Here is an 11,635-nt window from a genome sequence, read left to right as displayed (position 1 = left end):
ATGAAGATTACAGTGAAGAATGGAGGGTTGGAAGCCCAGCTGGTGGATTTTCCCTTACAGCAGCCAAGTACCCAACTATAGTTAAGTTTCATCAAAACTTTCTTTACCATCTATTTCTGAGGTTTCACGGCTGGGCTGGAAAATCTGTGTGGAGATAAACCCTTCAGTCAGGCCTCAAGCAAATATAAAAATGGCTGTTATGATTTTGTGAAAGCTCCAGAGATGGAACTACTAAAGCAGTGCAAATACACATATGAAAATCTACCTATTTAGAGATGGCACACATACAGAATTACACAGAATTCAGAGTTAATTTATCCCAGCTGATAACTTATATTGTGTAAATGAACTAATTTTTTTTTATTTTCAAGCACTTTTAAGCCACATTATATCAATATGAAGTGAAATAATTATTTTCTGTTAAATACTGTGAGATGACTCAAGAACTCTGTAGAAAGGTGATCAGTTCCCATTCACTTCCAGAAGTCTCTTCCCCAAAGGATTTGAAGTGACAATCAGCAGCAATGGCTGTTCTTCTATCCCTTCATCCATCTTCTCCTCCACAAACTTCCAGTTGTAAGATTTTAAACACTGCTATTGCTACAAGTGAAGAAATAAAAGGCATTACTGAAGTATCACTTTTCAGACCATTCATTAGTCCTCAGTATATTTTTGGTCTGGGAAAAAATACCCAACTACATGAAATCCTTTTTTCCCCTGACCTTTTGTTTTCAAAATACTTGAAAAAAATATCCATTCCAAGATCCATCTCAAGAATCCCTTGAAACCTTTGAAAATCCTCTTCCTGTATCTAGAGCTGGGCACTAGCAGGAAGATGGAGTGTTTTTAACCTGTGTGTCCTCACTGGCTCCACCCTGGGCTAACAGTGATCTCCTGAGGGTGCCATGGTCGCCCTGCACGGAGCAGGCTTGCAGCCTTCACCTGCGAATCCATGGATCTGAAAATTAGTTTCACCATGGAGAAACCAAAGGTTTCAGATGGGCTGGGATATCTCTTTCCTCACTCCAGCTGGCCCCTCCAAGGAAAAATGGTAGCCCATGGAGAAACTGCCAGCGCTGCCAACCTGCTACCTAATGTGAGCATTAAACCTGTCTTAAACAGAGGAAATTAATACCAAGCACCTCATTTGAATGGCATCTCGTTTGGGAGAAAGCCAGAAAACATAAAGGTTGGTTTGCTCAGCTCATCACTCACATGACTCTGTCTTTTGTTTTTCAGCCTGATGAGAGGCAAGGATAGAAAATCAGCCCCAGCTCTGAATTTCCTGGCTTTTGTCAGTTGATGTTACACCCATGATATTATTCAAACAGGGGGTTTTGTGTGTAACAGATAAATGTCGACAAAGCCCTGTCTAATGCCTTTTAGGTTGCTAGGAAACCTGGCTCTGTAGCCACCACAGAAATATCTCTGGCTAGGGGATTAGATAAGCTCTGACTTGTTTTGATTAGGTGAGCTTTATTGCAGAAAAGACAGCAGCATGCTTGACATCGTAAAAATATGACCCGCTTACAAACCCGGGGCACAAGGATCACTTATTGCTCAGGATGGCCTCCATGAGAGGGCACTTTGAATACTTTTGTAGCCCACCAAATGACCTCTCTAGAAAAAGCCACACCTCCTAATTAAGGTCTCCTTTGGTCCCCTAGAACTTGGGGCTGCTGCTGCTAACACCCCCATGTTAGACCATACTGAGGTGAAAAGTCATTTTCAGCCTAGCTTAATTTCATGTGTCAGGAGAATGGGAGTATTTGTGGTCTGGTGGGCAGCACAGATAACTAAAAACTATCTTACCTGCCCTCTGCTCTCAGCTCTGCCATTTAATGATTGTGCTTTGAAAATAAATTTGAACGAGTTGTACCTGTGGCAGATATTTATGCAACCCCATTAATGGAGGAGCTAGAGGCAGTGAGACTCCCTGCTGCTGCTCATGGTGACCTGAGATCTGCTATGGGGAGCTGTCTCTTCCCCTTTCTGACCCTGCCTGTCTCAGCCTTGTGCTGGTCTATGCCCTGCCTTTGCCAATGGCATGCCCAACAGGCATTTGGGGAAATGGTGGAAGCTCCATGCCCTCCTCATAAGTGGTTTCCACCCCTTACCTCTTTACTGACAAGAAGTTTTTGCTTTTTTCTACCTTACTGCAATTCAAGAACCTTGCTTCTTGTCTCGCTCACAGTATATGTAACAAACAGGTTGTCCCCTCCTCTCTGCAGTGCCTTTTATGTGTTTGAACACAGTTCTCCTTCCTCAGTCAAATTTTCTCTGAACAAAACAACCTAAATGTTCTCCATCTACTCCCACAAAGTATATTTTCCCTAAGCTCTTTAGCTCCATGGTGTATTATCTGTGGAAGCAAGGCAGATATTCTGCAAGCTATAAATGAAACCAACAATCTTGAGGTGAAAGCACCAGTCTGACCACAGGCTCAGTCATGCTGTACCTGTGAGCTGTGCAGTTCCTGTCCAGGTTGCTGGCAATAGTTTGGGATCATATTATCTGCTCTTTAATCAGGAAAGCATTGAGACAGGCATCTGAAACAGTCAAAATTACATGAGAGAGACCCTGGGTTCATACTGAGGTGTAAGCAGAACTCAGGACTCTGAGTTTGGTCTAAGTTCATGTTTGCATATTCACATTTAATAAAGGACACAGCTCGGAGTTATACTCTAGTATGACAGACGTGCATTGTACCAGTCAGAAGAGACAACTGGCTGCATTACTAATGAAATTTAAAAAGGCTCTCCCTCAATTCACACCAATTACATGAGAAGTTCCATTCACAGAGAATGTGTAATCTGTCCATATTCTTAGCATTTTAAAAGAAATTTTTGCTCATCAATCTACCTCAGGTAAAGCTCCTCCTATTAGAGGAGCTAAAACATCATTGAAAGGGTGAAAACAATAAGGCTCTTTCCAGCTAACTGGGAAAGCAAGTCTCAGAATAATGAATTCTGTGCTGAGAACACTGCAGTTGAAATGTTTCAGTTGGGAGAGCTCAGTACAAACAGGTACATTCCAAACCATTCAGTATATAGGTTAATATTAACATTAGGCATTGCACATTTAGCTCAGCAGTCTAAAAGCAATGATGTGCTATGCTCCCCTGCACTCATGGCTGAGCCTGGGTTTGTGCCTTGTGTTCAAACACACCAGGACGTCCTGTGACCCTGCTCTGGAGAAGACAAAGCCCTGTTCACACTGTCTTTGCAGCTCACACCTCGAGCAAGCCCTGGCTCCCTGGCAGCCTGCACAGCATGGCCTGTGTCCCTCAGGAGCACACAAACCGTGACCACTCTGCAGTGCTCTGGGAACAAACCTGGCATCTTATCAGCCTCCACTGCAGTCTGCACCTGGAGGCGAGCATCTCCCCACTCTCCCAACACCAGGGTCAGAATGCACTTGCCCCAGGCATGGCAGATAACCATCAGCATCCTCCTCATGAGGTGACCAAGCCAAATAAAGGAGTGCAGAGGCTGCTACAAAAGCACACAACTTGCTTCTGCTCTGACCATGTCTGCTGCCATTTCCTCCTCTGTACACCATGCCAGTCCTACCACAGAAAACCTCATGCACTGGGGTTGCTGACAGAGCCAGCTCAAACTAGGGTATGGATGGCTACACACAGATGCCTGTTAGAGCCAGCCTTGGCCAGATGGTGTTTGTTGCCCCAATTATATTCCTGACTCTTACTGTCAGCCAAGCTGTGACATAGCAAGTTGTTATATGGAAGTGCTTGCAGGGTCTGGATGTCACTGTTGGCAAACAAGGGCAGGAGGCTGCTGGAAAAGGCTGCTTGTGTGTGTGTGGGCATGTTAGCAGCACCCAGGGCACAGGGTGAGGTGAGTCTCTTGTCCTGAGCCCTGAGCTGCCCAATTCTGCTGGAGAATGGCTGGATCACACAGTGTGTCTTTCCTAAGCACATCTGTACCTAAACACATCCTATTGTTCTCATCTCTTCAGTAACTCAGCCAAGACATCTACCAGAGCCACAGGCAATGCCTGAAACATGGCTTCATGCCTGGGGCCCCTCCACTTGTCCTGAGCATGGCAGGGAGGATGGAAGGGGTGAATAAATGGCCTCAGAGAGTCTCATCTGTTGCAAGGCTTGTTAGGGTCCCAGACCTCTCAGACCCAGCAAGATGCTCAAGTCCTAGGTGACAGTGCAACCGGGAGCTTACTGTTATGGCACATGGGCCCTGACCTGGTGTATTTCATGATAGATGGAGGCACATCAGCCAAGCTGCTCCAGCATAATCACAGGCTTCACAGCTCTCCACATGCACAGCCTTTGTTTGGATGAATTTGAAGTCAAAGTACTTACTGCTGCAGGCCAGACCCACAGCATGAACCAGCCTCTGTTATGTGATGTGCAGATATCTTGGAAGTGCTGAATATGGCAGCTCTGAGTTTTTTGCACCCAAAAAGTTTTTAGATTTTTTTATTGACAAGTTTCAATAAAAATTCCAAGCAGTCAAATAATAAGAGGATTGATATAGAGCTCCCCAGGTCTTTGGGCCAACTGGGAGGCTGGTAAGGACAGCTGAGTGAGATTTGTGTGCATAAGTCTGGGGCCACTGGAGAACATTCTTGGGAGGAGGAAGTGAATGTGTCTTGGCCTTTGTAAGTAGTGTCTGGGGTGTGCAAATCCCTGAGAACAACCCTCTCAAATGCACTTAAATTCCTAAACAGAGGTAGCTATTTGGCTTGCTTCAGCAGGGCTGATATGGCTGCACCTAGATGCTGGGAGACCAGGGCCAGGTGCCACCTGACTAGAGATGCACTCAGTCATGGATTGTGTTCACCAGGTCTGAGAGGAACAAGTACAAATTTTGCAGCTGTACTGTGCACATTAGCAGTTTTGGCAACTGCATGTATGCGCTTACAACTCTACAGATGACAGCAAAACCTGGATCTTGGTGATACAATGGGCTCTGCTGTATTTGAAAGGACCCACACAACCAGCTGACTATACTCTGACATATATCATCCCTCAAGAAAGTGCAAACTCCTTGGATTCACAGACACACAGAAAATCAGTGTTGTCTGTGTACTGTCATTGTGTTGCTGTCACAGCCTCTCTTGAGACTCACCCAAACCAGATGCCAAGCACTTGCTCCCCCATTTTCCCTCCCACTTCCTGCTCCAGGGATGAAGTTGAGAATTACGTGAAAAATCACGGGTTGAAATAAGAACAATTTACTGGAAACAGCAATGAGATAAGAAAATTAACAGTAGCAGCAACAACATTAATAACAAAAGTGTCCTAAAAGGAGGGTGATTTACATGCAAGATGCTCACTGAGCCCAAGCTGACATGACCACAGCCAGTGGCACCCCACCCCAATTTCTCCATCTGCCATACTTGTTCCCAACTGGAAACCACACCCCTTCTCAGGGAGTCCTTTTCCCCAGCCCATGACATAAGATGGTATCACATAACACAGTGCCTTGGCCATATCCTCCTACTGATTTGGGCCAGAACCAGGGCAGCTTCCCAGACTCTTTTTGAACCACCTCACCTAAAGAGCTCAGGCAGCAGAGACTGGCTGTCAAGAAGGTCACAGCATTAAGAGAGCATGTCCCATGCCCACTGTTCAGCTCTCCCTTCCCTGAACTGAGTACATAAACTTGACTCACTAACAGACCACATCCCTTCCATACAGTTATCACAGCTCCTAAAGATGCTACCTGACACAGAGTAACTGGCTGAAGTTCAGCTGGCGTCAGTGAAAAGTTTGCCCAATTTAGAAATGGAGTTCTCCTGCAGGACACCAGCCAGACCCATTGGCATTTGTGAGCGCATATCTAATTTGCACGCTTTTAGTGTGTCTGCTATTACTTTTGCCACGAGGCTGAAGTTTTTAATGAGATTAATGATCCATGGGTCACTGTGACCAGTGATTGATGAGGTTCTCAGCAAAATCAATTTACTGTTTCTTTCCACCAAGGGTTGCTGCCACCCTTCTGCATCCCAAAACGGGTCACAATTAAGACGATGTAGTTTGATCTGGTTTTCCCTGACCAGACACTTCAATTCAGTGCCTGCAGTTTGTTGACTACGGTTTTCCAATAAGCTCAAGGGAGCCTAATGGTAGTAGTGCATTAACCCACCAAAGCCAATTTGCAGTATTGGGTATCAGGACATGCAAATGAATTAAATTAGATCTTGTTTTCAAAGGGTATCATAAGGTGTCCCTTGAGCTTTATGTGCTTTTGGACATCATTTGATACATTAACATTTAATTTCTGCCAGGTGGGGTTCACCTTCCTCTGAGGTAAAGAGCTCACAGAGTAACTCAGATCCTGTACCTCCCTCCTTCCTCTGCTAATAAGAAATACAAGATCCAGTTTCTCTCTCCCTTCCCCCTCTGCTTTCCTCCCACAACGTTTTAAAAATCTGACAATAATGCAAAAAATAGTTCTGTATGGCTCTGTTGTCACTCAGGGACTCCCAGATTATATTTGATGTGCTGGTGCAGTTGGGAGCTGAGCAGCAAGGCTGGTGTTACTGCTCTCCTTTGAGCCTGTACTGCCCTGGGACAGCTGCTTTACCTACATCCAAATGTAAGGACTGGTAAGAGGAGATTTTTGTCCAGTCGTGGACTTCTGCTGGTCACCTGCTGGAATGGGATTTGGGGATCCTACCCAGCCCAGTGTGAATTTTTGTCACGTGTAGGCCCTCAGGACAGTTCACAGCCTTGCAGCTTACCACTCAATTTAATTAATGAAGTTCCAAGCGACAGGGACTGAAAACAACTGCCAGTATTTAAGATCACAGGTTTTAAAGGTCAGTAGGCACCACTAGCCTTCATTATACCAGAAGCAAAAAAATTTAATCCAGTAAATTCTGCCTCAAATTCCTATTTTGTTGTCAAACTGGAGCATATAATTTCAGGAGCTGCTCCAAACTCAGTCTACAGGTTTTATTTTAAAGAGGTATCCCACTGAGCTCTGTGTACCCCTGTAACCTTCCTTGTGTGCAGCACCATGAGAGACACACATCTCCATTCTTACAGTCGAGTTTTGCTTAAAACATGCCTGGTTTGGGTTAGAGCAGCATTATTTGCTGGGGGTTAACAATGTCTTCTGCCTTCCTTAAGTCATGGTTTTATGATGCAAATTAGACAGATAATACTGTCTGTAAACCATACTGCATGATCAGATGGCAGACTAAGCTTAGTGAGATAGAGATTTCCTTTTTAATTAAAACTGCAATGCTTCTGTGTGGTGGATTAACATGCAAGGGACACTGGAAGAAGTGAATTAAAGTAGGATCTGAACAATGAGGAAAAATTGCTCCAAAATGGCCACTAACAGCATAACAACTAATGTCACTTACCAATGTCTTCCTTGCAGGAATATTATGTTATGTTAACCCCTACCATTCCTTAAGGGTAGTCAAGTGTCACCCATATTTTAGTCATGTGAAAACTCTGATGTGGAAGGTTAAAATAACAATGAAATAATATCTGGCTTCTTTTGTCATAGCCTTCATCTTGACAATGAGACTTTGCTTTTGGAAGCACCTGGAAGCCAGGACTCCCACCAGTCAAGAAATTTTTTTCAATAGCTCCAGAAATGCAGCCCCAGTAGATCATTTTAGGTAAATCATGTTTTTCCTTCAGAGCGTGTGCACTCAGCAGTTAAGCTGCCATACGAGCACTGAGCTTTAATTCCCACAATATCCAGTCCTTCTGGCCAGCTTGTCCCAGAAGACTGTCAGTAAGCAGTGCCGCAACAGATGTCACACTTACACAGATATATCCTGGCTTTGCAGTGGAAAGAAAATTTCCTTTCCCCTAAACTCTGTGAAGCCACAAGTTCTTGATTTAGACTGATGCAAGCCCACCTTCACATAGGTCTGAAGATTAATTTATCTTTATTAGACTATCTTTGCTGTTCAGATGACATCTTCTAACAAAGCCAAGTGTAATAGATGGTTAACTGCGCATCTAAAACTTGCATTTGAATTCTTTTGCTAAATGCTCTGCAATTAGACATAAGCTGAGTAAGGCAGAGACTGCAGTACTGTATCACCAGGAAACATGTAAGGAGAAGGAATCTGAGCCACCCTTGTTTCACAAAAGGAAAAAAAAAAATAGCAGCTGAGATACATACCTGAAAAATACAAGGGGAACTAAGAAATCCTGAATCAGCTGTTCACAAAGAACAAAATTGTTATAATCAGATTTCCACATGCATATTTACAGATTAGAAATGCAATGCCTAACAATTCTTAAACAAATACGAGCTTTCTTCCAGAAAAAATTGTCTGTTAAAAACAACAAATCCAGTGTGGTTACAGATATTACAAAACAGAGCAGCTATTTGCTATTAAACCTCAAGAAATAATAAAATATTTCTGTGCTGTCACAGAAGAAATAAAGAAAAGGAAAAAAGCCTAACTGGGGAGGGGAGAAGAAGGAGGGGTAGGAGGGGACAAAGGAAATTAACTGAATCACCTACAATTTCCTCCAAAAGTGACTTAATCCTGCTCAATCTTCTTTATGAGACAACGTATAGGAAAACCAAAAAACCTGTAATAGTCAGGCTGCCAGGTCCTTGAAAGGCAGCAGAATTTAATTTGAGTACTTCAACAGCACAATGGCATCCTCAGCCTTAGAGAGGACCTCTAGGCAGAGGCAAGGTAAATTTATAACAATAATAAATAAAATTATGCTTACCCCTTTAAGTACCTCAAAGGAAATTAATTTTTAGGTTTTTAGAGTAACTGTGAACAGAAACCACATCAGGCAGTATAGAGTACGTTTGAGACTAGCACAAGCAACGCTATCCAGATACTCAGGAATTGGATAGAGCACCCTACAAGGCACGTTTTGCTGCCAGCTCTCCTCGCTGCCCTGTCAGAGGAGTGCAGGAGATTGCAGATGCAGGCGAGCCGAGGGAGGACCCGTCCCCACCTGCGTTACCTACCCCGTGGCTCCCTGGCAGCAGACTGCAATGCAGCACTGAGCTCTGCACTGGGGAAGGGCTTGCTTCTCGCTCCGAGCCTGTGCCAGCCAACGTGTGCAGGCAGCAGGGAGCTTTAATAAAGCAAACTCTGCAGCAGACTGCAGAGCAGGCTGATTAACACTTTTGGTGGTGCTGGGAGCGTGGCAGAGCGCTCTGCCTCCCCTCCTCCACCCAGCCTCAAACCTGAGAGATCAAACCTTGACCAGCATCAGGTGGTTAAAACACAGTTCATTAGCTCGGGGTGCTTTCTGCCTGCTCGCCATAGAAAGGCTGCAGGAGTTGCTCAGGATGATCACATACAAAATGTGTTTGCTGGAGTTCCAAACAGCTTGTCTCCTTCGTGCCAAGCCCGCCCTTTAAAATGATATTAATTAGGAAAGCAGCTTTAATGCAACAGGCAAACGGCATGTAATCAGTGATTAGAGCAGCAGGCAAGGACATGGTTTACCAGAGATTCAGTGAGACGGGGACAAATGCAAGCTCTTGTCTTTCCTTGCACAGCACCACACAGGGCTTTGACTTGCCCCACTCCCTCTCCCTGCTTTCCAGGTCCCACAGGTGGCATCTGCTTCACAGTGATCTCTCTGAGGGAAATCTGAGTTAGGGAGAGAAAAAGTTTTCTTTCTCCTCCTGTAACAAGTCAGCTGGGGAAGGATATGTGATTTCCCAGCCCAGTTTCCAAGGGCAAACAGGATGATGCAGTGACCGAAGGGTGCAGAGTCACAGTCACCCCCTCTGCCCCCACGGACCAGAGCAGGGAGCAGCTGGGCTCAGCCCCTGGAGGGGGGAGCAAGCTCTGACAGGGTGGAGGTGCTGGCTGCAGGCAGAGCAGCAAGGGGCAGCCTGCAGCAGGACCAAGGACCTAGTGCAGGGACACACTCAGCAGGCAGAGAGTGATCAACAAGCAGATTCACTCAGCTGTAGGTTGTTTATGAGAATGAGATGGAAACCAAATTAATATATTGTCCCAACTGCTATCCCCACACTCCCACTCAATGTATTTGCTCTTCTCCCTTCTGTCTTTGGTCCTGCCCTCCCACATGAAAAAATAGTTATTTGTTTCTATTCCTTGCAGTCCTTTATAATGCCTTAGAAAAGCACTACCTGTGTTTCTGGGCTAAACCCCCATTTTGCAGCTGTAGAAAATGCAGCTTGGAGAGGCAGAGTGACTCAGTTGGGATTTTATAGCCAGCCCACATCAGAACCAGCTTTCAGTGCTCATCCTCTTTGGCTCCTAAAAGGAACCTTCTTCCACCAGCACCAGAACTTTCCTCTGTAGCTAAAGTTACCACCACACTGAATTGGCTATCTTTAGTCCCTCGGCCGGGTATTTGTTTCTTTGTTCTTCAGAGTCCTGGATGTTGCTGGATGTAAAGCTGAGTGTGTACTATTGTTCACTTCAGCTTTATGCTGATGAAAGAACAAGCACAAAGGAAGGAGAGAAGAGGAGAAAAGGGGGCACCTTCTTGTATAAAAGGCTCTGAAATCCCGTATGGAAAAACTCTATAGAAGTGAATAAATGTGATTCTAAAAGCCTATTGAATTTAAGAGAGAATGATCTCCTTCCCACATGGTTTTCAAACACCATATAGACTGGTGCAGTCTTTGAGCATCGAGGGAAAAGAGATCAGACTCCTTTCAATGCTATGGATTTATTTATATAAAACTATTGCTTTAATTTCCACTAGGTACCTTATGGAAAAGGCCTAGGGAAAAGGATAAAAAGAGAATTAGGAAAGCAGTTTTAGTTGGTTTATTTTGAAGTGATTGCAGAATATCAAGCAATACTATTGCTTTCTTCTGATTCTCAGTGATGTTCTATTTGTTTACTTTCTTTATAGTTTGGGATTTTTTGAGGCAATTGCTATGATGGTGTTGGGCAGGGAGTTTTTTAAATAGTATGAATGCTTTCCTAGATGTTTTTTGAGATGAGTGGCTTGTCTAAATCTTTATCTTCACTATATGGAGGAGGCTGTGGTCAGGAGAAGGCAAAGTTGGTCTTCATAACAATTTATCTGCTGGATGAAAAAGGAACAACTGGAATAATGGTATGGATTATATGATCTAAAGACTCTTAGGGGAGGAGAGGGCTGCAGAAGGCAGCATTACAAACAGAACGCCTTTGCCATGTAGCTGTTGTGGAAGGCAAAGTCTGTCAGTCTGCCAGAGAGGGCCACAGCTGTGCCAGATGTGTGGTGACATGAGCAAAATGAAATTCAACATGGCATTCAGGTAGACTAATTTTTCCACTCAGAATTCAGGGGAACTATTCCCAAATCCTCCTGCACATATGTGCATATGTGTAGGTATGTTACATAAAAGCAGTGTTTATGCTGGATGCCCAGAGGAAACATTAAATTACTGTGTGCACTGCTCATGATGGACTCTAGAGAGCCCAAAGGCAACTTTTCTACCATAAATTTATGTCAGTTTTTATATGCTATAACATCTGGGTCCAAAATTGGAGCTAGCAATCTAATAAGACAGCTTGGTTATGAGCAGTCACTCCAATGTCTTGACCCTGATCATCTCCCTTTTTTAGATGATGAAAACTTGGCCTGCTCACTTACAGACTGCACATTTCAACCAACCCTAAGCCATGCCATCTTGTTGGCAGGGGCAAAGTCAGCCCTGAAACTCCTGGG

General features: G+C 44.3%; 1 long non-coding RNA gene across 1 annotated transcript; it reads right to left on the bottom strand.

Moving 5' to 3' along the window:
- Positions 1-339: 339 nt before the first annotated feature.
- On the bottom strand, positions 340-9,060 carry LOC131085323 (uncharacterized). Its single transcript, XR_009114620.1, has 3 exons — positions 8,952-9,060; positions 8,136-8,173; positions 340-600 (listed from the first exon to the last, which is right to left on the bottom strand). It is a non-coding gene; the product is annotated as an uncharacterized LOC131085323 (long non-coding RNA).
- Positions 9,061-11,635: the final 2,575 nt, after the last annotated feature.

The sequence above is a fragment of the Melospiza georgiana genome, chromosome 6 (assembly GCF_028018845.1).
Source record: "Melospiza georgiana isolate bMelGeo1 chromosome 6, bMelGeo1.pri, whole genome shotgun sequence".
Taxonomy (NCBI): domain Eukaryota; kingdom Metazoa; phylum Chordata; class Aves; order Passeriformes; family Passerellidae; genus Melospiza; species Melospiza georgiana.
Note: the sequence above shows the minus strand (reverse complement) of the source record. Positions and strands in the feature narration are given on the sequence as shown.